Here is a 25,875-nt window from a genome sequence, read left to right as displayed (position 1 = left end):
TTTAGTAAAAAGGGATAACGATGGCTATTTTTCAATATAAATCTTGATAGGGAATTAGAAGATGTATCTAAAATAATCTGGTTGTTTCTACAATACTATTGGTGTCTTGAGAGAATGCATCAACTGTAACGGCTAGGATCTGTAGTCAAAGTGAACTCTTTGGTAAAAATGGAAACTTGGGAGCAGTTGTTGAAGATAATTTACTCTTGGGCATTAAGAATGCTATTTCTTGTCTTCTAGACTCTTTAAACTGGCAGCAATAATATTAAAATTAGCAATGAATGATCTATAAAATCCAGCAAGTCCAATGAGAGGTTATGTTGCATTTGTAGACGTGGGTCAAGGGAACTTCTAAATGGTAACGAATTTTGACTCATTTGTTTTAATGCAGTTCTGGGTCTTAAAATCTTGATTAGCCTCTATATAAACCGACTTTTAGTTAACTTAACATTAAGCTTGGCCTCGTCCATATGAAGATATGTCTTGATATATTATGATAAGGTTATCATGTGTATCGTCCAAGAGACTATGGAATATGGCCGTAAGTCATGAAAATAAAACTCGGCTTGACCGATATCCAGAGGCTATCATATATAACTGATAGTGATTGATAGTACAGTATCTTTCAGAATCATTGATCTAGAGATAAGTCTTGGGTTGAATATATTTTATTCTTTCCGATATGCTGCAATAAATCATCGAAAATAGGTAATGGAAAGTGATCGAGGATGATTCTGACACTGTGTTCCCTACAGTCGATATGCCAAGTATTATCTTTCGTAGTACTAGAATGAGGTGAAATTTTCCCTGAGGAATTCAAATCTATCGTAATTCCATCTTAGATCATGGCCATAATGAGTTCTGCAAAGACTCGCTGTGTGAAGAAATCCGTTTGAGGATAAATGAATGAGCTTCATTACTCACAAAATCGAAATAACACGACTGCAAACAGACCACGGTACGGGTAGGGTTTAAACCCATTGCGAGTAAGTTGTGAAACTGAAGGTGGCATTGAGAGAACTTTGAGCTCGAGTTCGCCACAGCCACAATGGCGGGAGATTCATCTTTAAAAACTTGCATTTGTGGTCACAGTGTGCCCATGCTATCCTCCCTGGAATTTTACAACTCACTTGTTATGGGTTTAAACCCTGCCCGTAAGTGAGGTCAATTACACAGGTTCACCTGTTAATACGACAGTCTCAAATATCGTCAAATATCGTCGAGAGACTATTTCTGCTAAATCATCTTCTAACACTGTACAGATGGAATAGCAGCAGTTACAAGTGGACCTGTTAACACATCGCCCTTCACGTTCATAGAAAGAAGATGAAGAACAAGGTAAACCATATACAGTATGCAAGGAAGGCTCTGCAAAGTCTTACTTAACATTGCACGAGTTTCTTTTGACTGGCATATGATTTTCGGATGCTTTTCTCAAAAACACCGTAGCTGGTGTGAGTGCGTTAGCTCACAAATTTAGATCTTGTACATGCCGCAACTCTGCTCATATAAACCAAGATCTGATGTAAATAGTCCTCTGCCATCAGCGTTTCTGATGTTGTTTGATTACTATCAGTATCATGAACAGATGAGGGTCAGAGTCAAGATTCGTCTGCGCACCCTTAGACTGCTGTCTTATAACTTTGTTCTACCAACATGTGGTGATATGATTGTACTCGGGAGTTAGGCGAAGAACACTGAGAGTTCTTACCTCTAGAGCAATGGTTCTTAACCTTGTTGGAGGTACTGAACCCCGCAAGTTTCATCCGTGCATTGACCTAACCCTTCGTAACTGGAAAAATGAAATATGATTTCATCAAAATATGATTTTAATCGTAACTGTAAATTAATATGACTTTTGCTGTTGCCCTTCAAAGACAAGTTCAGAAACGCGCGGTTTCACCTTGACAAGTGCCACTCTCATATCATTCTCGCAAGAAAGTCTGTTCCTTTTCTTCGTTTTGATGTCTACCATCATCGAAAAGGAATGCTCGCAAAGATATGTTGTAGCAAACGCCATGAGTATCTCAAGGGCTTTCTTAGCAATAAGAGTCTACGCTACGATTTGGTAACACGAGAACGTGAGAGCGTTGTTGGTTTGAAGAGATGCTATTGAACCTGGCACTGCTGAAGTTCAGTGATTTCGTCGAGGTATTCATCACTGACATCTGCAATGTTAATGATGTGGCGTGATCAGCTGCAGCCAATGATGGCTAAACGGAACGTGACGTCTCGAATCATACGAGTGGGGTGAAAAGAACGGAGGTCGCGGAGGTTACACACACACGACACACACACACACACACACACACACACACACACACACACACACACACACACACACACACACACACACACACACACACACACACACACACACACACAAACACACACACACACACACACACACACTCACACACACACACACACACACACACACACACACACACACACACACACACACACACACAAACACACACACACACACAAACACACACACACACACACACACACACACACACACACACACACACACACACACACACACACACACACAAACACACACACACACACACACACACACACACACACACACACACACACACACATTCCGACATCTTAATAAGGAATCGTTCAGGACCCTGTACACCGTATACGTTAGGCCCATATTGGAGTATGCGGCACCAGTTTGGAACCCACACCTAGCCAAGCACGTAAAGAAACTAGAGAAAGTGCAAAGGTTTGCAACAAGACTAGTCCCAGAGCTAAGAGGTATGTCCTACGAGGAGAGGTTAAGGGAAATCAACCTGACGACACTGGAGGACAGGAGAGATAGGGGGGACATGGTAACGACATACAAAATACTGAGGGGAATTGACAAGGTGGATAAAGACAGGATGTTCCAGAGATTGGACACAGTAACAAGGGGACACAGTTGGAAGCTGAAGACACAGATGAATCACAGGGATGTTAGGAAGTATTTCTTCAGCCACAGAGTAGTCAGTAAGTGGAATAGTTTGGGAAGCGATGTAGTGGAGGCAGGATCCATAAATAGCTTTAAGCAGAGGTATGATAAAGCTCAGGGCTCGGGGAGAGTGACCTAGTAGCGATCAGTGAAGAGGCGGGGCCAGGAGCTCGGACTCGACCCCCGCAACCTCAACTAGGTGAGTACAACTAGGTGAGTACACACACACAAACACACACACACACACACACACACACACACACACACACACACACACACACACACACACACACACACACACAGTATGTGTGTGTGTGTGTATGATTCACCGAACCCCTGGGGTTCGATCGAACCCAGATTAAGAACCAGTGCTCTAGAGTAATGTTTATTTGTGTGTGTCAGCTTAGTAGATCCTTGGTCTGTGTGTTTTAGCTTCGTAGATCCTTGATAAGTGGTGAATTGAGCAGGTAATTAGACAGGTGCAGCATGCACACTGACGACTTACTGTACTCTGGCACATGTACAATCATAGACTGAACAACATCATGTGCGTGACATTCTGCTACGATTACTCATCTTTGAGCCCGACCGTCAATAGCTTTCTACTCCTCATATGTTGAGCAATCGCCTTGTGAATGTAATTTGGTGCATAATGATAGCTTCAGCACAGATCTTTCTAGCCTTGTCAACTCATTTATTATCCACAAGGGTTATGGATAGTTTTTCTGCCAAACTGTCAACACACCGGATACATGGAAATAAATGGTATGAAATACCGACACAATGGAAATATAAACACAAATGCAGTATAACGTGATCCTTTATTGACTACGTTTCGCCCACACAGTGGGCTTTTTCAAGTCACAAACAGAACTACCTGGGATGGAAGGAACGAAGGAACTTGAAAAAGCCCACTGTGTGGGCGAAACGTAGTCAATAAAGGATCACGTTATACTGCATTTGTGTTTATATTTCCACACCGGATACATGCAAGAGACCTTCCTCCCACAGTGTACTTTTGTATTCAGTACTTACGTCATTACAGTGTATATTATTTTCGAAATATTCGCCGGCTTCTTGACAACTTTCTCACTTGTTTCATAACATTTATTTGATCATTTTCAATAAATAATAGATATGCTGAGACTAAAAACTTTTACATTAAAACGTCTCAGAATCAGTGAAAACAATGTAATCTTTACCTTAAGAACACAACTGAGACCAATTAATTATTAAGATGTATAACAAAGGTGAACTAAATGTAACTTGACACAGGGAAATTTTAACAAATGAAAGCAAAGTATTAATTAATAACGAAATTACAAGCAAAATTAAGCCTTTAATAACTAAACAAGACTTAATATTTTCAAGGTATTATAAATATCTCGGTTCATGGGATGGCGCTGACACAACACACTCAGTAATACACAACTCATTGTAAGCTGAGACAAACATATTAGATGGATTACAAGTTGATAAAAGAAATAACTCAAAGGTTAAAAAAAAAAAATATTACTTTACTACTAGGTTATGTGGAGTTGAGCTGACGCAAATTTGTTGCTCAGGTGCAAGGCAGGTACCTAAAAATGTATATATGAAAAATATTTTAAAAGTAATTCAAAAGTTTAGGCACAGCAAAAGTTTATGTGTTTTAAGGTTAATAAAATTCTGCGGCAGTTGTACATCGCAGTTAAATGATAAAACAATATACAAAATAAGAAAATATCCACAATACAAGATAGAATAAAGACAATAATTAGTGCATGAATTATTACACCTACATGCAAGCTAGAACGAAATACTGTAATAATTTACAAAAAAAGCAGATCATAATAATGTTGCAATGTAACAAAACAATAAGTGGCTGCTGAGAAAATTCTACAACAAAATTCATTATTATTTTGCTAGTGAGTAAGAACAGTCAGAAATAACATAATTTCCCATGCGTACTTAATATCAGACCCACAACAAAAACGTAGTGAACTAATATCAGACAAAGAAATAAACAACTCATCTATCAAACATTGCTGTAAAACACGTGTCTTGTGTGCTCTCTGTGTATCTGAACTGTGGACTGAACCAAGATGCCCTCCATCGAGTAATTTTACCAGCAGCTTAAGGAGGAACTAAGGGTGGCGAAGACAGAGATACGGCGATTGACTGAGGAAAACAAGAGGATTCGTAGTAGGGAACCTAGACAGTGGCTGGACAGCATGGAACGAAGTTGATAATCAAGAAGACGAGTGGAAAGGTATAAACTATGAAGAAGAGACTGCTGTGGAAACTGTTGTGGAAACATCTAATGCATTCTCCTTGCTACCCAACGAATGTCCGTCGACTACAAGGAACGTCACAACGAACGACACCAAGGATCGTAAAAATATTGTTATTATTAGGGATAGCCAGGTTATGTATATGGATAGGGCCTTCTGCTTGAAGGATAGGAGTAGGAGACACAGGGTTTGCTTTCCTAGGGCTGAGATGAAGGATATTGTTAGCCGGCTTGACAACTTCATGAACGGTAATGAGATCAATCCTATTATCTGCCTCAGTGCTGGAGGCAATGATGTAGGCAAGCGCAGAAGTGAGGATTTAGTTAGAAGGTTCAGGACAGCAATAGACATAATTAGGAGGAAGGGGGGCGCCCTGTTATATGTGGCATTTTGCCAAGAAGAGGTGTTGGAAGTGAATAGTTGTCCAGAGCAATTGGTATTAATTATTGGTTGGACAAATACTGTTAAGGATAATGCAGTACCATTCACTGACAACTGGGACCACTTCTATGGCCGAAATGACATGTATGCCAGGGATGGGGTTCACTTATCCAGGGCAGGTGTGAGTTTTCTTGCTAGCTCAGTTGAGGGAGTTGCTAGGACTTTAAACTAGGATTAGTTAGAGGTATGGGTTTAGAAATGAAAAATAATGAGTATGGGTATATTGACTTAGGCTTTGGTATTATGTTTCTTAATAATAACAGTCATGGAGTAAAGCTGGGTAATGATAATTTCAGAAATTTGTTTAAAAGCAAAGGTGAATAGAAAAAATGTGCAGAAGAAAAAATATATGATAGTATTTTATGCTAACAGTCGAAGTGCAAGAAGTAAGATTAATGAACTACATTTGGTAACGTGTGCTGGGAACTTTGATGTCATTGCAATAACTGAAACGTGGTATGATTTAAAGAGTCAGGATATGATTGCTGAGTGTAATATTCAAGGGTTTAAGTTGTTCCATGTGGATAGATGCAATCGGAAGGGGGAGGAGTTGCATTATATAGGAGAAAATATTAATTGTTACATAAAAACAGGTATAAAAATAGATGGACTAGTAACAGAATCTGTTCGGGTTGAGTTTGTAGAAGGTCAAGAAAAACTAATTCTAGGTGTAATATACCGACCTCCAGACTTGGATCACGATAGAGGGAGACTACTTTGGGACGAAATTGTTAGGGCTTCTAGACACACTAATGTAGTGATAGTTGGGGATTTTAACTTTAGTCAAACTGACTGGACTTCTTTGACCGGTAATCTGGAATCCAGTGACTTTATGGAAACAGTTCAGGACTGTTTTCTGAAGCAGTGTGTAACAGGGAATACCAGAGGTAATAACTTGCTCGACCTAGTCTTGTCAAATAAGGAAACACTCGTAAATAATCTGGAGATTACTGAAGAGCTTGGCGCAAGTGATCACAAATCCATCACTTTTAACATTAACTGGGAACACAAGAATAATGTTAATACGGTAAAAATCCCTGATTCTCGTTCTGCCGATTATAGTGGCCTTAGAGAACACCTGTCTAATCTCGATTGGGGTTATCTAGCTATCTACTTATGATTACGAAGGGATCTGCTTTTATTATTTTTTGTTTAATAATGTACACCATGCTCAGAGTATATACATTCCCCAGAGAGAAATTGGGTTTAATAATAACGATCCCAAATGGGTTAACAGGAGGCTAAAGCATCTATTAGGGGAGAAAGGGGGAATTTATAGGCGCATCAGAAGAGGAGAGATTAACCTTCTGACCAATATGTTCAGCTTAAAAGAGAAGTAAAAAAGGGGATTAGAAAGGCTAAACGTGACTATGAAATTAGAGTTGCTAATGAATCAAAGACTAATCCAAAGGGGTTCTTTCAAGTGTATAGCCCAAAGGTGAAGGAAAAAGTAGGACCTCTGAAAATTGGGAATGGACAGCTGATGGATAACGAACTGGAAATGTGTTCCTTACTTAATGACTATTTTTTGCCAGTTTTTCCGCTGGAAGACATAAATGAGGTTCCAGAAATTAATAATTATTTATAAATTAGACACATGTGCAACTCTTGGGTATCTTTATTGAGTTGCACATGTGACTAATTTATCAAAGAGTCGGTTCTCTGAACCATTCATCTACAATAATTATTCGGTTTCTGGTGAATTCAAATTACATAATATTACTGTCACGAGGGACATGGTTATCAGGCAGATAGAAAACTGAAGCAAAATAAGTCCCCGGGGCCCGACGAGTTGTTTTCCAGGGTACTTAAGGAATGTAAGATGGAACTTTGTCAGTCATTAACGAGTGTGTTTAATGCGTCCATCCCTACCGGTGTTGTGCCAGAGTTGCAGAAGATGTCTAATGTGGTTCCTATATTCAAATCAGGGGATAAGTCCACTCCTTCAAATTACCGTCCAATAAGCCTGACATCTATAGTGGGCAAGTTATTAGAATCAATTATAGCTGACATTATTAGAAGTCACCTTGAAGAGCATAAATTGATAAATGAATCTCAGCATGGATTCACGAGAGGTCGTTCCTGCCTGACAAATTTACTGACGTTCTTCCATAGAACATTTGAGGCAAGAGACAGTGATAAAGAATATGATATTGTTTATTTGGTTTTTAATAAAGCCTTCGATAGAGTACCTCACAAGAGACTCTTAAGAAAAGTGGCAGTTCATGATGCAGGAGGTAAAGTTCTATCACGGATAGAGGCATGGCTTACCCATAGAATGCAGAGAGTTTCCATTAATGGGGATAAAATCTAAATGAGGATTAGTCACTAGTGGCGTTCCACAAGGATCAGTTTTAGGCCTTCTCTTCATAATTTACATTAATGACCTTGATGAAGGGGTTTGAGTGACATGAACAAATTTGCTGATGATACAAAGATAGGCCGTATGATGCATTCTGAGGAGGATACAAATGAACTTCACGAGGATTTGGACAAATTAATGTCTTGATCTGAAAATGGCAGATGAAATTCAATGTGGAAAAATGTAAAGTACTAGTCCTTTCTATTGAAAATAATCCTCGAAGCTATAAACTAGGTGAAGTAGAGCTTGATCATACAGAATGTGAGAAAGACTTGGGAGTCATTGTAAGCAGAAATCTAAAGCTTAAGTGGACGCAACAAGGCTAACAGATTACTAGGATTTATCTCAAGTATAAGTAACAAAAGTCCAAAAGTTATTTTACAGCTCTATACGTCACTAGAGAGGCCTCATTTAGATTATGCCGCTCAGTTTTGGACTCCTTACTACAGGATGGATATAGATTCACTGGAGAACATACAGAGAAAAATTACTAAAATGATTTACTGTGTAAGGAATCTCCCTTATGAAGACAGACTTAAAGCCTTAAATCTCCACTCTCTGGAGAGACGTAGAATGAGAGGAGATATCAATGAAGTGTATAAGTGGATGACGGGCATAAACAAAGGAGATATTAATAAAGTACTGAGGGTGTCGATCCAGGTAAGAACCATAAATAATGGATTTAAGTTGAATAAATTTAGATTTAGAAAGGACATAGGTAAGTACTGGTTTTCTAACAGAGTTGTGGATGCGTGGAACAATCTTCCCAGTAGGGTGATCGAGACTAGGACCTTGGGTGGCTTTAAAAAGAGATTGGACTAATATATGAGTGGGAGGGGATGGGTTCGATTGGTGTCATTGGGTACGGGAGTAACTTCTTGGGTAGCTTTGGTTAGGGGTCGTTTAGATAAAGACCTGCCTTGTATGGGCCAGTAAACCTTCTGCAGTGTTCATCCATTCTTATGTTTTTATGTTCTTATGTAAGACGAAACATTAGTAACTCAAATTAAATAACAATAGCAATGTCATAAGCACTAGTGAAATAATGAAAACACTGCTGTAAATGGTTCAGAAATCTGACAAGTTGAAAAATAAGTTACACTGCAGAAAAGGTGCACTACGAAGCTCGGATGAGCATAAATCATTGCTGTGAGGCGCAAAACTCTTGTTTAATTGCACAGGATACGATTTTTAAATCTACAGTGATTAACTACGTATCACTAAATACAAAAGCAGTTGCTGGTATGCTGTATAATCCAGTCGGGATTAAAATGTGTGTTTAGGGTGGGGACGGAAGTGAAGGATGGAAGGCATTCAAGGAATTGGAACACAGATCCAATTCCCTAGATCAAGAGCCCCTCACTAGCATCAAGGAACCTCCCTTGAGGAGTCATATGCCATTTAAGGAACAATAGCAAATTCATATTAATTATGAACAATATTTATAATACCTAAAAGAGAAGCTTGTCTTTTTTTATACCAAAATAAAAGCCTGGACGACATACACCTAAGCCACAAGGCATCTGATAGAGTTCAACCTTCGAAGACCTCTTATATATTTATCTCCTAAATTCGGGATCTTAAATTTTCTTACATATTGTTAGGTGCATTGAAAATCATTATTTCATTTATAAATAAGTATAATGCCGATCATTTTACTTATATGTGGACAGAAAAAGAAATTATGGAGACTAAAGAAATTTATTCGTAGACCATAAAACACAAGTTAATATTGAGGGAAACTTCAATGAGTTACTGGTAGTTATTCTAATTAAGGAATTACCTAATTCAGATACATCAACCAACAACACTTATAAAGGATTTGTTGTTACTTTGTCACGTAACACTGATCTGTATTGATTAACTCCCCCTTATCCGACTACCCTTGAGCTCCACTGAGAACTATACTTGGGCCCCATTCAAGTGTAACTAAGACGGAATTAACTAGCCTGGCCTGCTGTGCTACTGGCTGGGACTACAGTCTCAGATGTTCCTTAGATGAACCGTTTGGAGCTCCATTTCGTGACATATATGTATTAGTGATTGTAGCATGATAATTCATTTGAGGTGTTCTTTAAACTTGGCTAATTATGATTTTCTTGGATCACTTCTGAACACATCCACTCGAATCTAAACCTGAATGGAATTTTGCGCTTCGTACCTCAATGTTCTGTGTTGGGGCTCACACTGGACGTCATCTGTCTAACGTAGACAGTACTGGATCTCTCCCTTCATGTAAGATATATAATATATTTGCTGTTAATATACATCACCAAATCTATAAAGGCTTAATTAAAACATACGACTTCTCACTTGAGTCCGTGACGCCAGTCCACCCACCTCCCAGTGACGACAGTCCACCCACCTCCCAGTGACGCCAGTCCACCCATCTCCCCGTGACGCCAGTCCACCCACCTCCCCGTGACGCCAGTCCACCCATCTCCCCGTGAAGCCAGTCCACCCACCTCCCAGTGACGACAGTCCACCCACCTCCCAGTGACGCCAGTCCACCCACCTCCCCGTGACGCCAGTCCACCCATCTCCCCGTGAAGCCAGTCCACCCACCTCTCCGTGACGCCAGTCCACCCATCTCCCCGTGAAGCCAGTCCACCCATCTCCCCGTGAAGCCAGTCCACCCACCTCTCCGTGACGCCAGTCCACCCATCTCCCCGTGAAGCCAGTCCACCCACCTCTCCGTGACGCCATCCCCCCGCGTGACACCAGTCCTCCCCCCCCATCCTTCCAGTGACTATAATGGTGACATTGATCTAGGAACTCTGTAATTCATAGTATTATTATTTAATTTCAAGAAGCCTTTATCAAGGCAAGCAATACAAGATGTAAATTATCGTAACAGGTGACTAATGAAGCTTATAGAGGTTATGCTAGCTAGTAATAAATAAATTACTGTCGAGTTATTAAAGTAAGAGATAAATTTTTACAAATTTAGAAAAAATAGAGATAATCCAGACTTCATTATATAAATTATCATTAATTAATGGGGGGGGGGGGAGCGGAAAATAGATATTTTCCACATTATTTCTTGAACAAAATCAAAATCTCGCAAGGGTTAAATTTCTTATGACGAACAACGATAGCTCAATTAACTATAACATCTGGAGATTTAAGAAAAATTGCTGTAAGTTGTCAAGGAAAGTTACGAGATTTGCATCAAGTTTGCATAAATGGTTTAGGAAACCAGCAAGTTGATATATGAGACACTTGTGCAACGTGTAGGTATCTTCATTCTGGAGATCTTACGCCAGCCAGTGGCTTCTTCAGTCCAATACAGAGAAGAATGGTGAAAGATGAGGAGTTTGAGGTAATCAGTCCCTCAGCCTGGAGTCGATGTGCTCAGTCCATCAGCGTTAATCCCCCTCCCACATTTGCACGGTAAAAATTCTCATTTAATACCCCTTGCTAAGGCGCTCTATTAAGCTAGAACTCACCAAACACCTGCACTCGGGTAGGCTGGTGTGCTTACTCCTGGCCAGGTGGCGTGGTGGCCAGCTTCTTCATTAACTTAAAACACTTTTAAAGCGGTGGAGCAACGTGGCGGCATCTGCCAGGCAACCATTTAGCGCACTGATGAGTGGGGCTGCGAAGAGGTTTATTAGTGGATGACTTACGAGAAAACATCGTGGGTAGCCAGTGGGCAGGTACGCTTACCAGACCTAAGATTATTTCATTGTGCTCAAATATTTTCACACCATGCACTCTTTTCCAGCAATTAACTTTCGCACACCTGACGACAAAGCTTGTTGGATGAGTTAGCCTGTGGGCTGGGCCAGTGGGTTCCAGCAGGCTGTGGCCGGTTGAGATGCAGGTCGGCCGGATGTATGGTAACGAAAGGGTATGTTGAAATAAGGAGAGGCTAGGGGGTACTCGCTAACGTTCACTTTCACAAATACTAAAACTCCCCACTTCACACCATGAAGAGCGGCTGGTTGGGGCTACAGGTGGTTGATTATTGAATAAAACTTAGCAGTTGCTTAATACAGGCTGTTCCGAGGTTTCATGTGCGTCATGGACCAAGCGTCGAGGCGCAAGAAAATCTGAAGTCTCCGGGTGAAATGTTAGGGCCGGTGCCATACATAGGCCAGCCTGACTGGACACAGGAGGAAGATGAAACGTATTTTCTGCTTGCCCAAGATGTCTGTCTGGTGCTGATGAGTCTGATGGCTGTTGTTCTCTTGAGGTCGACACGGAATACTGCTGAGACAAAATGCAAGTCTAACACTTAAGACTGAATAGATATATTCTAGAATGTCTGCCCATCATACACACGGTATACAGAAGTTTGGGTGAGCCGATAGTTGTGTTTTAAGTAAAACTGAATTGGTTATTTTTCAGCATACAAGGCGCACTTTTTTTTCTCACAAAAAGTCTTGGAAAATCCCTGAGCGCCTTATATGCTGAAAGTCAAGGGACAAGGGATTACGCTTTAACAGTTGTTTCCTAACATTACATTACAACTGCTTGGAAACATTATCTTATATGTACCATGTGATCATGTGCCTTATATGCCGAAAATTATAGCACATTAGCAATGCACTGCTATTCAGGAAAGCCAGTGGGGAGGATGGGGTGGAAGAGACGCAGCGTGTCCACGCTGTAGGCTGAAGGTAACGCTCATGAGAGAAATGTTTATCTGATGCATACCACGCTGCCGTCACCAGGTGACAGGTATCACCACTGAGGGTACCATCGGGAAGAAGATGTAAGCCCTTAACGAGCTAGAACTCAGGGGTACACCAGGTGGTAAAGCAGTACACCAGGTGGTGGAGACAGTACACAGGTGGTGGAAACAGCACACAAGGTGGTGGAGGCAGTACACCAGTTGGTGGAGGCAGTACACCAGATAGTAGAGGCAGTACACCAGGTGGTGGATGCAATACACCAGGTGGTGGAGACAATACACTGGGTGGTGGAGGCAGCACACCAGGTGGGAGAGGCAGAACACCAGGTGGTGGAGGCAGTACACCAGGTGGTGGAGACAGTACACCAAGTGGTGGAAGTTAAATACCAGGTTATAGAGGCACTACACCAGGTGGTCTAAGTTGAATACGAGGCGTTAGAGGCAGTACACCAGGCAGTGGAGGCAGTACACCTGGCGGTGGAGGCTGTACACTAGGTGGTGGAGGCAGTACACCAGGTGATGGAGGCAGTACACTAGGTGGTGGAGGCAGTACACTATGTAGTGGAGGCAGTGCACCAGGTGGTAGAGGCAGTCACCAGATGGTGGAGGCAGTACACTAGGAGGTGGAGGCAGTACACCAGGTGGTGAAGGCAGTACACTAGGAGGTGGAGGCAGTACACTATGTGGTGGAGGCAGCACACCAGGTGGTAGAGGCAGTACACCAGATGGTGAAGGCAGTACACTAGGTGGTGGAGGCAGTACACCAGGTGGTGGAGGCAGTACACTAGGAGGTGGAGGCAGTACACCAGGTGATGGAGGCAGTACACCAGGTGATGGAGGCAGTACACAAGGTGGTATAGGCAGTACACCAGGTGGTGGAGACACTACACCAGGTTGTGGAGGCAGTAAACCAGTTGAGGGAGGCAATACATCAGATGGTTGAGGCAGCACACCAGGTGGTGTAGGTAGTGCACCAGGTGGTGGAGGCAAAACACTAGGTGGTGGAGGCAGTACACCAGGTGTGGAGCAAGTATACCAGGTGATAGAGGCAGTACACCACTTGTTGGATGCAATACACCAGATGCTATAGACAATACACTAGGTGGTGGAGGTAGTAAACCGGGTAGTGGAAATAGAAAACCAGGTGGTGGAGGCAGCACACAAGGTTGTGGAGGCAGTACACCAGGTGATGGAGGCAGTACACTAGGTGGTGGAGGCAGTACACCAGGTGTGGAGCAAGTATACCAGGTGATAGAGGCAGTACACCAGTTGGTGGATTCAATACACCAGATGCTATAGACAATACACCAGGTGGTGGAGGCAGTACACCAGTTGGTAGAGGCAGAACACCAGGTGGTGGAGATGATACACCAGGTGTTGGAGGCAGTAAACCAGGTGATGGAGGCAGTACACTAGGTGGTGGAGGCAGTACACCAGGTGTGGAGGCAATATACCAGGTGGTAGAGGCAGTACTCCAGGTGGTGGATGCAATACACCAGGTGGTGGAGACAATACACCAGGTGGTTGAGGCAGTACACCAGGTGGTGGAGGCAGTACACCAGGTGGTGAAGGCAGTACACCAGGTGGTGAAGGCAGTACACTAGGTGGTGGAGGCAGTACACCAGGTGGTGGAGGCAGTACACTAGGTGGTGGTGGCAGTATACCAGGTGGTAGAGGCAGTACAACAGGTGGTGGAAACAGTACATCAGGTGGCGGAGGCAGTACACCAGGTGGTTGAAGCAACACACCTGGTGGTGGAGACAGTACACCAGGTGGTGGAAATAGAATACCAGGTAGTGGAGGCAATACACCAGGTGGTGAAGGCAGTACACCAGGTGGTGGAAGTTGAATACCAGGTGATAGAGGCAGTACACCAGGTGGTGGAGGCATTACACCAGGTGGTGGAGGCAGTAAACTAGGTGGTGGAAGTTGAATACCAGGTGATAGAGGCAGTACACCAGGTGGTGGAGGCATTACACCAGGTGGTGGAGGCAGTAAACTAGGTGGTGAAGGCAGTACACCACGTGGTGGAGGCAGTACACCAAGTAGTGATGGCAATTCACCAGGTGATGAAGGTAATATGCCAGGTGGTGGAGCTAGTATAACAGGTGGTGTAGTAGCATTCCAGGTGGTAGAGGCAGGGTAGCATGTGGTGGAAGCAGTACAGCACGTGGTGGTGGCAGTACCAGGTGGTGGAGGCAGTACAGCAGGTGGTGGAGGCAGAAAACCAGGTGGTGGAGGCAGTAAACCAGGTGGTGGAGGCAATACACAAGGTGGTGGAGGCAGTACACCAGGTGATGGAGGCAGTACACTAGGTGGTGGAGGCAGTACTCGAGGTGTGGAGCAAGTATACCAGGTGGCAGAGGCGGTACACCAGGTGGTGGATGCAATACACCAGGTGGTGGAGGCAGTACATCAGTTGGTAGAGGCAGAACACCAGGTGGTGGAGATGGAACACCAGGTGTTAGAGGTAGTACACCAGGTGATGGAGGCACTACACTAGGTGGTGGAGGCAGTACACCAGTTGTGGAGGCAATATACCAGGTGGTAGAGGCAGTACACCAAGTGGTGTATGTAATACACCAGGTGGTGGATACAATACACCAAGTGGTGGAGGCAGTACACCAGGTGGTGGAGGCAGTACACCAGGTGGTGAAGGTAGTACACCAGGTGGTGGAGGCAGTACACCAGGTGGTGGAAGTTGAATACCAGGTGATAGAGGCAGTACACCAGGTGGTGGTGGCAGTACACCAGGTGGTGGAGGCAGTACACCAGGTGGTGGAGGCAGTACACCAGGTGGTGGAGGCAGTACACCAGGTGGTGGAGACACTACACCAGGTGGTGGAGACACTACACCAGGTGGTGGAGATAGAATACCAGGTTGTGGAGGCAGTACACCAGGTGGTGGTGGCAGTACACCAGGTGGTGGTGGCAGTACACCAGGTGGTGGAGGCAGTACACCAGGTGGTGGAGGCAGTACACCAGTTGGTAGAGGCAGAACACCAGGTGGTAGGGATGGAACACCAAGTGTTGGAGGCAGTACACCAGGTGATGGAGGCAGTACGCTAGGTGGTGGAGGCAGTACACCAGGTGTGGAGGCAATATACCAGGTGGTAGAGGCAGTACACTAATTGGTGGATGCAATACACCAGGTGGTGGAGACAATACACCAGGTGGTGAAGGCAGTACACCAGGTGGTGGAGGCAGTACACCAGGTGGTGGAGGCAGTACACTAGGTGGTGATGGCAGTATACCAGGTGGTAGAGGCAGTACACCAGGTGGTGGAAACAGTACACCAGGTGGCGCAGGCAGTAAACCAGGCGGTGGAGGCATTACACCAGGTGGTTGAGGAAGCACACCTGTTGGTGGAGACAGTACACCAGGAGGTGGAAATAGAATACCAGGTTGTGGAGGCAGCACACCAGGTGGTGGAGGCAGTACACCAGGTGGTGGAGGCAATACACCAGGTGGTGAAGGCAATACAGCAGGTGGTGGAGGCAGTACACCAGGTGGTGGAGGTAGTACACCAGGTGGTGGAAGTTGAATACCAGGTGATAGAGGCAGTACACCAGGTGGTGGAGGCAGTACACCAGGTGGTGGAGGCAGTACACCAGGTGGTGGAGGCAGTACACCAAGTGGTGATGGCAATTCACCAGGTGATGAAGGTAATATACCAGGTGGTGGAGCTAGTATACCAGGTGGTGTAGTAGCATTCCAGGTGGTAGAGGCAAGATAGCATGTGGTGGAAGCAGTACAGCACGTGGTGGTGGCAGTACACCAGGTGGTGGAGGCAGTACAACAGGTGGTGGAGGCAACATACCAAGCGGTTTTGGCAGTACACCAGGTGGTGGAGACAATACACCAGGTGGTGGATGCAGTACACCATGTGACAGAGGCAGTACTCCTAGTGGTGGAGCCAGTACACCAGTTGGTGAAGGCAGTACAATAGGTGGAGGAGGCAGTGCACCAGGTTGTGGAGGCAGTGCACCAGGTTGTGGAGGCAGTACACCAGGTGGTGGAGGCAGTACACCAGGTGGTGGAGGCAATGCACCAGGTGGTGGAAGTAGAATACCAGGTGATAGAGGCAGTACACCAGGTGGTGGAGGTAGTACATTAGGTGGTAGAAGCAGTACACCAGTAAGTGGAGGCAGTACACCAGGTGGTGATGGCAATACACCAGGTGGTGGAGACAGTACGCCAGGTGGTGGAGTCAGTACACCAGGTCGTGGAGTTAGTACACCAGGTCATGTAGTCAGGATACCAGGTCGTGGAGTCAGTACACCAGGTCGTGAAGTCAATACACCAGGTCATATAGTCAAAATACCAGGTCAATTAGTCAGAACACCAGGTGGTGGAGTCAAAACATTATCACTTGATTGCTGCCGCATTCACCTCACTCACTGAGGTCCGTGGTTCGATCCCCAGTATGGGTGGAAACATTTGGACGTGTTTCCTTAAGACACCTGCAGTAAGAAGGTACCTGGGTATTAGTCAACTGGTGTGGGTCGCATCCTGAGGACAAAATTGACCTAATTTGCCCGAAATGCTCTGCATAACAAGGGGCTTTCTATATAGTAAGTCATTGATGTTAGCTATGGTCTATACGTTGTACGTACATGTACTTGTAGAAATAAAGATTTTTATTATCATTATTATTATTATTATGTATTCAGGACAACAGGTCATGTAGTCAGAACACCATGGCGAGGAGGCTGAATACCAGGTCATTATCCGCACACCAGGTCATGTAGTCAGAACACCACGTCGTGGAGGCTGAATACTAGGCATATTGTCAGCACACCAGGTCATGTACTCAGAACACCAGGTCATGTAATCAGAACACCACGTCATGTAGTATACCAGGTCGTGCGAGTGTTTATGTTGCAGAGACGATAGACTTCGTCTTGCAGTGTAAGACCAGTTTCCAGTTGCTGCCTCTGGCAGTGACCAATTTGCATTAAGGAATACTGAGAGAGATCCGGTTGTAGCTCTGTTAGGCAAGCTACAGCTGCTCCGTGCATCCTGTCTCTGTGTCCCTGTATCTTGTGTCCCTCTCTCCTCTATGTTCCTTTGTCCTGTATGTCTCTGTGGGTCCCTGTGTCCTGTGTGGTTCTGTGGGTCCCTGTGTCCTGTGTGGCTCTGTAGGTCCCTGTGTTATGTTTCCGTGTGTCTCTGTGTGTCCCTTTTCACTGTGTGTCTTTGTGTCCTGGGTGTTTCTGTGTCCTGTGTGTCCCCGTGTCATCTGTATCCCTCTGTCATGTGCGTCCCTGTGTCCTATGTGTCTGTGTTTCAGTGTTCTTTGTGTCTCTGTGCGCCTGTGTCCTGTGGGTTTCTGTGTCCAATGTGTCTCTTTGTCATATCCTGTGTGTGCCGATGTACTGTGTGTCCCTGTGTCCTGTGTGTCTATGTGCCCCTGTGCTAAATGTGTCTTTGTCCAGTCCAAAGAAATATGATCATGTGTAGCTATGTGTATCGGTGTATCCCAGAGTCCTGCTTGTCTGTGTGTGTCGTTTCGTCTTGCGTTTGTCCGTTTGTCCTTCTGTCCTGTGTCTCTGTGTGTCCATGTATCCTGTGTACAGTGTCTCTTTATGTTCTTGTGTCCTGTATACAGTGTCTCTTTATGTCCCTGTGTCCTATGTACAGTGTCTCTGTATCTTGTGTTCGGTAATAAAAATATAATGCAGCAAATACTACCGTAATGGACGTAATGTTACCGTAAATGTTACAGTACTGTAATGTGTGGAACTTTACAACAATATTATTACAGCGTTGTTTAGTAAGCAATAAGTGTAATACTGGTATTACTACCTAAAGTTAATAGCACCCATTTTTTTTCTTTTTTTTTTCTTTTTTTTGAAAAAAATGAAAATGGTTTCATTGTAACGTAGATATTATTACTGTAGTGTATGAGTTATAGTTGTGATTTTCATTCCTGTAACGTAGGTATTGTTACTATGAATGATATTTCTTTAACGTAGGTTTTATTTTTGTAAATAATAATCCAGTAACGTAGTTATTATTACTGTAGTGCAGGTGTAATAATTGCAATGCACTGTGAGGAAATTATCTTAAATGTTATGTTTAAGGGAAGTGACTTTTTTTTTTTTCCCGGTATTCTCCCGGCCCGGGTCTTTTCCAAGTAGTGGTGACCCGGCCTTGGCTCCCTATCTGGGGAGTGTCTCGAGACTTAAGTCTCCCTTGGGAGGAGGTACAAGTACCTCCTCATCTTTGGGACCAAGTGTCTCCAGACCTAGCCACATTCCCCGCCCTCACGGGGCTCGTAGGGAGAAGCTAGGCCTCTGGTCTGCCATCTACCCCACCTCAAAGGGGCTCGTGGGGATGCCAGTCTTATGAGCTGCAGATGATAGCTACTTGATAATGCACTTGATAGTTTAATTACTTAGCGCTTCAGCGATCCACCGCGAGAAGAGATTATTATTATTATTGTTATTGTTATTATTATTGAATAAAAACGAAACATATGACGACGTTTCGGTCCGGCTTGAAGCAATAAGTAGTCACACAGAAGCGTGAACGGATGGAAGCCAGTATTTATGCGAGAGGAATATTTTTCTGGTAACATCGAAATTTAGCGCTGATTATTCTCTGATTTATAAAAAAAAAAGTCCTCCAGGTTTTCTTATCAGGTTTGTGATGTAAGAGAAAGTAGTTAAAACTGACCCCCCAAAAATCCTGAGACTTGGTATTTGCATACCAGAGTTTGTTGCCATCCTTTTGCTTGGACAAGATGTACTATAAGGGGCTCCATGTTGCTCATAACAAGTCCAAAGAAGGAAATGTAGAGAATGTTCATATTTACGGAAGCTCAGATGAAAGGATTGACTAATTTTATTAAGTTTTGGTACTGCGTCTTGACAGTCTTATCTCTTTGACGAATTACAGACAAGTGAAAACACGGTGAAGTAGACCCTGACCACTCTGTGGTGATTATGATGTCTCCTGCTCTGAGTTTTCTTCGTTAGTTTAATTCTAGTGTGAAAGCAATCATCAGAGGTAGATGGAAGAGAAGGTTTAGTTTCTATTTCTAGACTATAAATAGTATATTTGTTTGAACACTTCGTAATAGGAATGGAGAAGTCATAGGCTGAAGCTAGAGATAAATGATCGTTCTGGTTATAAATTTACTGACTAAATTATTTTATGTATATAGCTATAGATTTTACATACGCTTTCAGTGTATAGAATTTTATAGTTTCTTAATACGTTGAAAGCTTAAATGAAAAAAAATCTTTATTCAAAATATATAATAAAACTTTTCAAACTGGATTAAGTGTAATGAACAAATTCTCATTTTCCACTTACATATAAATTCTTTAAAATAAACTGATAAAATATTTTTCCAGGGTCAGATATCTGAAATCATTGAAGAAGTATCGGAGAACATCTCTGCCACATTTTGCTCTTGCAGCAAAAACCACAAACACCCTCAAAAACGTGTAACGAAGCCACTCGAATATGAGATAAAGCATCCTAAAAATTGTGAAAATACTCAGATCCCCAAAATTAACTGTAGCAAAAAAAAAAAAAAAAGTGAGTCTCCAGCACATGTGACCGACATTAGGAAATGTTGCTAGTAGGTTGTGTCACGTTTCACTCATCCCACGCTCACAGAAGAGTACTCCCGACGGTAATGCAGGTGCGAAACAAGTTTTGGTTGTGATGTTTCTCTGCGAGAACTGTTGTCACAATTAAGCTTCCTGGGCACAGCAGCTGTCTCTTCAGTTCTCTGGTCCTTATGACAAAGATGGAGAATTTTCCTTCTTAAAAAAAATCAGTGAAACGTAAATTCAATACTAAGCTTTATTGCTTTAAATGTATGAGTGTAGTAAGTTTTAAGGCAATAAATAGAAAAAAATATTGAGATGTTTTACACGAACAGAGAGGTAACAGAGATGAAAGAAGAAAATAAGTGAAAATAACCGGCAGAGAAGCAACCCCATCAGTGGATGCTTAAATAATACTATTAAAACAATTTCGAATTCATGAAAAATAGTTGTTCAATGTAAATTGACGAGTTATGAAGCCATGTATTAATTTTGACTGTTTGCAGAACCTATAAATTATTTTCATAGTCCATAAAACCATTTAAATATTTACATAATACTCTGACAGGCTGTTCAACAGTCCACTAGTGTACAGAATTACTCTTATAGCTACCCACCCCCCTTCTCTCTCTCTCTCTCTCTCTCTCTCTCTCTCTCTCTCTCTCTCTCTCTCTCTCTCTCTCTCTCTCTCTCTCTCTCTCTCTCTCTCTCACTCTTTCTTTCTCCCTTCCATTAAATAGCTGAATTCCTTTACATAATTTTTAAAATAGTCAAGTTCTCTCGTTTCTCAAGCTCTGTAAACCTGTGGCAGCATTTAATGCTTACCATTTTTTATTTTATTTATTTTTTTTTTTTTTTTTTTTTTGAGAAGCAGATTTTTCATATTTTAATTTTGTGGTTTTCATATTCATAAGTTAATTTGAAGTAAAAACATTTTATAGCATGTCGCTTGACTTATATATATGTATATGTATATATATATATATATATATATATATATATATATATATATATATATATATATATATATAGAGAGAGAGAGAGAGAGAGAGAGAGAGAGAGAGAGAGTGTGTGTGTGTGTGTGTGTTTGTGTGTGTGTGTGTGTGTGTGTGTGTGTGTGTGTGTGTGTGTGTGTGTGTGTGTGTGTGTGTGTGTGTGTGTGTGTGTGTGTGTGTGTGTGTGTGTGTGTGTGTGGGTTTGAGTGTGAAAGAGAAATTACAATAAACGCGTGACTGCAAATTTATAAAAATACCACAGTCTAAAAAAGCAAAAACATTTGAGCACTTTCATGTTCTTACACACATGAGAACATAAGAATGGAACTTAGTCAGCCGATAACTAGCGAGTTTAATTATTCCATCCAAACTGGTGTTGTGCCAGAGATGTGGCACAACACCAGTTGTGCCACTTCTACTTATATATTTGTCCAATCTCTTCTTAAAGCTACCCAGTGTCCTAGTCTCGATTACCCTACTCGGAAGATTGTTCCACGCATCGACCAATGTAAATTCCTTTCTCAATCTAAATTTATCCGACTTAAATCCGTTTTTCCTGGTTCTTATCTGATTCGATATCCTCAGTATTTTATTAATATCGCCTTTGTTTATCCCCATCATCCACTTACACACTTTGATGATGTCTCCTCTCATTTTATGTCTCGCAAGAGAGTGAAGATTCAAGGATCTAAGTCTATCTTCATACGGGAGATTTCTTATACAGTGAATCATTTTAGTTATCCTTCTCTGTATGTTCTCCAATGAATTTATATCCATCCTGTGGTAAGGATACCAAACTGAGAGGTCATAATCCAAGTGAGGCCTTACTAATGATTGTAAAGAGTTGTAAAATAACTTTTGGACTCCAGTTACTTATACTTCTTAAAATAAATCCTAGTAATCTCTTAGCCTTATTGAGCACAGTTAGACACTGTTGTCATGGCTTATGGTTTCTGCTTACCATGACTCCCAAGTCCTTTTCACACTCTTTGTGATCAAGCTGTACTTCACCTAGTTTATATCTTCGAGGGTTATTTTCAGTCCCAAGGACTAGTACCTTACACTTGTCCACGTTGAACTTTATCTGCCACTTTCCAGACCAAGACATTAATTTGTCCAAACCCTCCTGGAGTTCTTTTGTATCCTTCTCAGAATCAGTCATTCGGCCTATTTTTGTATCATCAGCAAATTTGCTAATGCCACTTGTAATTCCTTCATCAAGGTCATTAATGTAAACTAAGAAGAACAAAGGGACTAAAACTGATCCTTGTGGAATGCCACTAGTGACCAATCCCCATTTAGATCTGATCCCATTAATGGAAAGTCTCGGCTTCCTATTGGTAAGCCATGCATCAGTCCATGCTAGAACTTTACCTCCTATACCATGAGCTGCCACTTTTCTTAAGAGTCTTTTGTGAGATACTCTATGAAAGGCTTCTCTGAAATCCAAATAAACAGCATATTCTTTATCATTGTCTACTGCCTCAAATGTTTTATTATAGAACGTCAGTAAATTTGTCAGGCAGGAATGACCTCTCGTGAATCCATGCTGAGATTCACTAATAAAAATTATGCTCTTCAAAGTGACTTTTAATAATATCAGCTATAATTGATTCTAATAATTTGCCTACTGAAACATTATTGTTGCAGTTTTATAATTGTAGTGTAAACATGCAAGACAGTGATGGAGTGAATGATGATGGAAATTTTTCTTTTTCGGGCCACCCTGCATTTTGTGGGAAATGGCCAATGTGTTAATAAATAAAAACAGTTGCCTACTATAGACGTCAGACTTATTGGACGGTAATTTGATGGAAAGGACTTATCTCCAGTTTTAAATGTAGGAATTACATTAGCCATCTTCCACATCTCTGGCACAACACCAGTTTGGATGGACACATTAACACGCTCGTTAATGGCTGACTAATTTCCAATTTTAATTCCATAAGCACTCTTGAAATAATTCATCAGGGCTCGGGGACTTATTTTGCTAAGTTGTTCTACCTCTTTACAGTATTATTACTTAAATTGTTTTCTTCATGAACTGAATAAATGTCAATTTCTGGGATATCATTTATGTCTTCCTGTGTAAAGACTGACAAGAAATAACCGTTAAATAGAGAACACATTTCCTCTTCATTATCTGTCAACTGTCCATCCCCCTATTCTCAGCGGTCCCACCTTTCACTGACTTTTGTCGTGTACACTTGAAAGAACGCCTTTTGATTAGTCTTTGATTCATTAGCAACTTTAATTTCATAGTCGCGTTTAGCCTTTCTAATTCCCTTTTCAACTTGTCTCTTAAAATGAACGTATTGGTCAATAATGTTAACCTGTCCTCTTTTGATGCGCCTCAAAATTCTTCTTTTTCTCTTCCACTAGGTGATTTAGTCTTATTAACCCAACTTGGGTTATTCTTATTTGACCTAATTTCTCTGTGGGGAATATACATATACTCTGTGCACGTTGAACATTATTAAGAAAAAAATTAATTTATCTATATCCCTTCTTTATCGTAAGTATGATCATCATCAGTATAATCATTAGCTAGATTACCTCAATCGAGATTAGACCGGTGTTCCCTAAGCCTATAATCGGCAGAACGAAAATCGGGGACTTTTACCGTATTATCTTTATTTTCGTACTGCCAGGAAATGTTAAATAATTGATTTGTGATCACTTGCATCAAGCTCTTTAGTGATCTGTAGATTATTTACGAGGGTTTCTTTATTTGACAAGACTAGGCTCAGTTACACATTGTTTCAGAAAGCAGTCCTGGACTACTTACAGAAAATCACTGGACTCCAGATTACCAGTCAAAGAAGTCTAGTCAATTTGACTAAAATTAAAATCCCTCACTATTACTTCGTTATCATGTCTAGAAGCCCTAACAATTTCGTCCCAAAGAAATCTCCGTCTATCGTTTTCTAAGTCAGGAGGACGATATATCATACCTAAAATTAATTTTTCTTGACATTCTAGAAACTCTGCCCACACAGATTCTGTTGCTAATCCATCTATTTTTATACCTGTTTTTATGCACCATTTTGTATTTTCTAGTACATTTAATAAGGTAACTCCACCCCCTTTCCTGTTATATCTATATACATGGAACAACTTAAACCCCTGAATATGACACTCAGCAATCATATCCCGACTCTAAATTATACCATATTTCAGTTATTGCAGTGACATCAAAGTTCCCCACACATGGTACCAAATATAATTAATTAATTTTATTTCCTGCGATTCGGCTGTTAGAATAAAATACTTTAATATGTTTTTTCTTTATTGATATGTTTTTTCTTTATTTTTACACAATTTCTGCTAATATCATTACCCTGTGTTACTCGAGGACTGTTATTTTTAAGATTAATAATATCAAAGCCTACATAAATATTTCCACACTCATTATTTACCATTCCTAAACCCATACATCTAACTATTCTTAGTTTAAAGCCCTAACAGCACTCTCAACTGAACTAGCAAGAAAACCCACACCTGCCCTGGATAAGTGAACTCCATTCATGACATACATGTCATTTCTGCCGTAGAAGTGGTCCCAGTTGTCAATAAATGGTACCGAACTACCTTTATATAAAGGGAAGGGGAACAAAAGAGATTGTAAAAATTATAGTGTACATTATGGTTATTGTTGAAAGAATTAGAGGTAAGTCAGAATGTAGGATTGCAGATGAGTAAGGAGGTTTCAGAGTGGGTAGGGGATGTGTAGATCAGGTATTTACATTGAAGCATATATGTAAACAGTATTTAGATAAAGGTAGGGAAGTTTTTATTGCATTTATGGATTTAGAAAAGGCATATGATAGAGTGGATAGAGGAGCAATGTGGCAGATGTTGCAAGTATATGCAATAGTGGTAAGTTACTAAATGCTGTAAAGTGCTTTTATGAGGACAGTGAGGCTCAGATAAGGGTGTGTAGAAGAGAGGGAGATTACTTCCCGGTAAAAGTAGATCTTAGACAGGGATGTGTAATGTCACCATAGTTGTTTAATATATTTATAAATGGGGTTGCATAAGAAGTAAATGCTAAGGTGTCCGGGAGAGGGGTGGGATTAAATTATGGGGAGAATCAAATACAAAATGGGAAGTGACACAGTTACTTTTTGCTGATGATACTGTGCTTATGGGAGATTCTAAAGAAAAATTGCAAAGGTTAGTGGATGAGTTTGGGAGGGTGTGTAAAGGTAGAAAGTTGAAAGTGAACATAGAAAAGAGTAAGGTGATGAGGGTATCAAATGATTTAGAAAAAGAAAAATTGGATATCAAATTGGGGAGGAGGAGTATGGAAAAAGTGAATGTCTTCAGATACTTGGGAGTTGACGTATCGGTGGATGGATTTATGAAGGATGAGGTTAATCATAGAATTGATGAAAGAAAAAAAGGCGAATGGTGCGTTGAGGTATATGTGGAGACAAAAAACGTTAATTTTGGAGGCAAAGAAGGGAATGTATGAAAGTATAGTAGTACCAACACTCTTTTATGGGTGTGAAGCTTGGGTTGTAAATGCTGCAGCGAGGAGGAGGTTGAAGGCAGTGGAGATGTCCTGTCTAAGGACAATGTGTGGTGTAAATATTATGCAGAAAATTCAGAGAGTGGAAATTAGGAGAAGGT

The sequence above is a fragment of the Cherax quadricarinatus genome, chromosome 20 (assembly GCF_038502225.1).
Source record: "Cherax quadricarinatus isolate ZL_2023a chromosome 20, ASM3850222v1, whole genome shotgun sequence".
Taxonomy (NCBI): Eukaryota; Metazoa; Arthropoda; class Malacostraca; order Decapoda; family Parastacidae; genus Cherax; species Cherax quadricarinatus.
The sequence above is the reverse complement of the archived record's forward strand: the minus strand, read 5'-3'. Positions refer to the sequence as shown.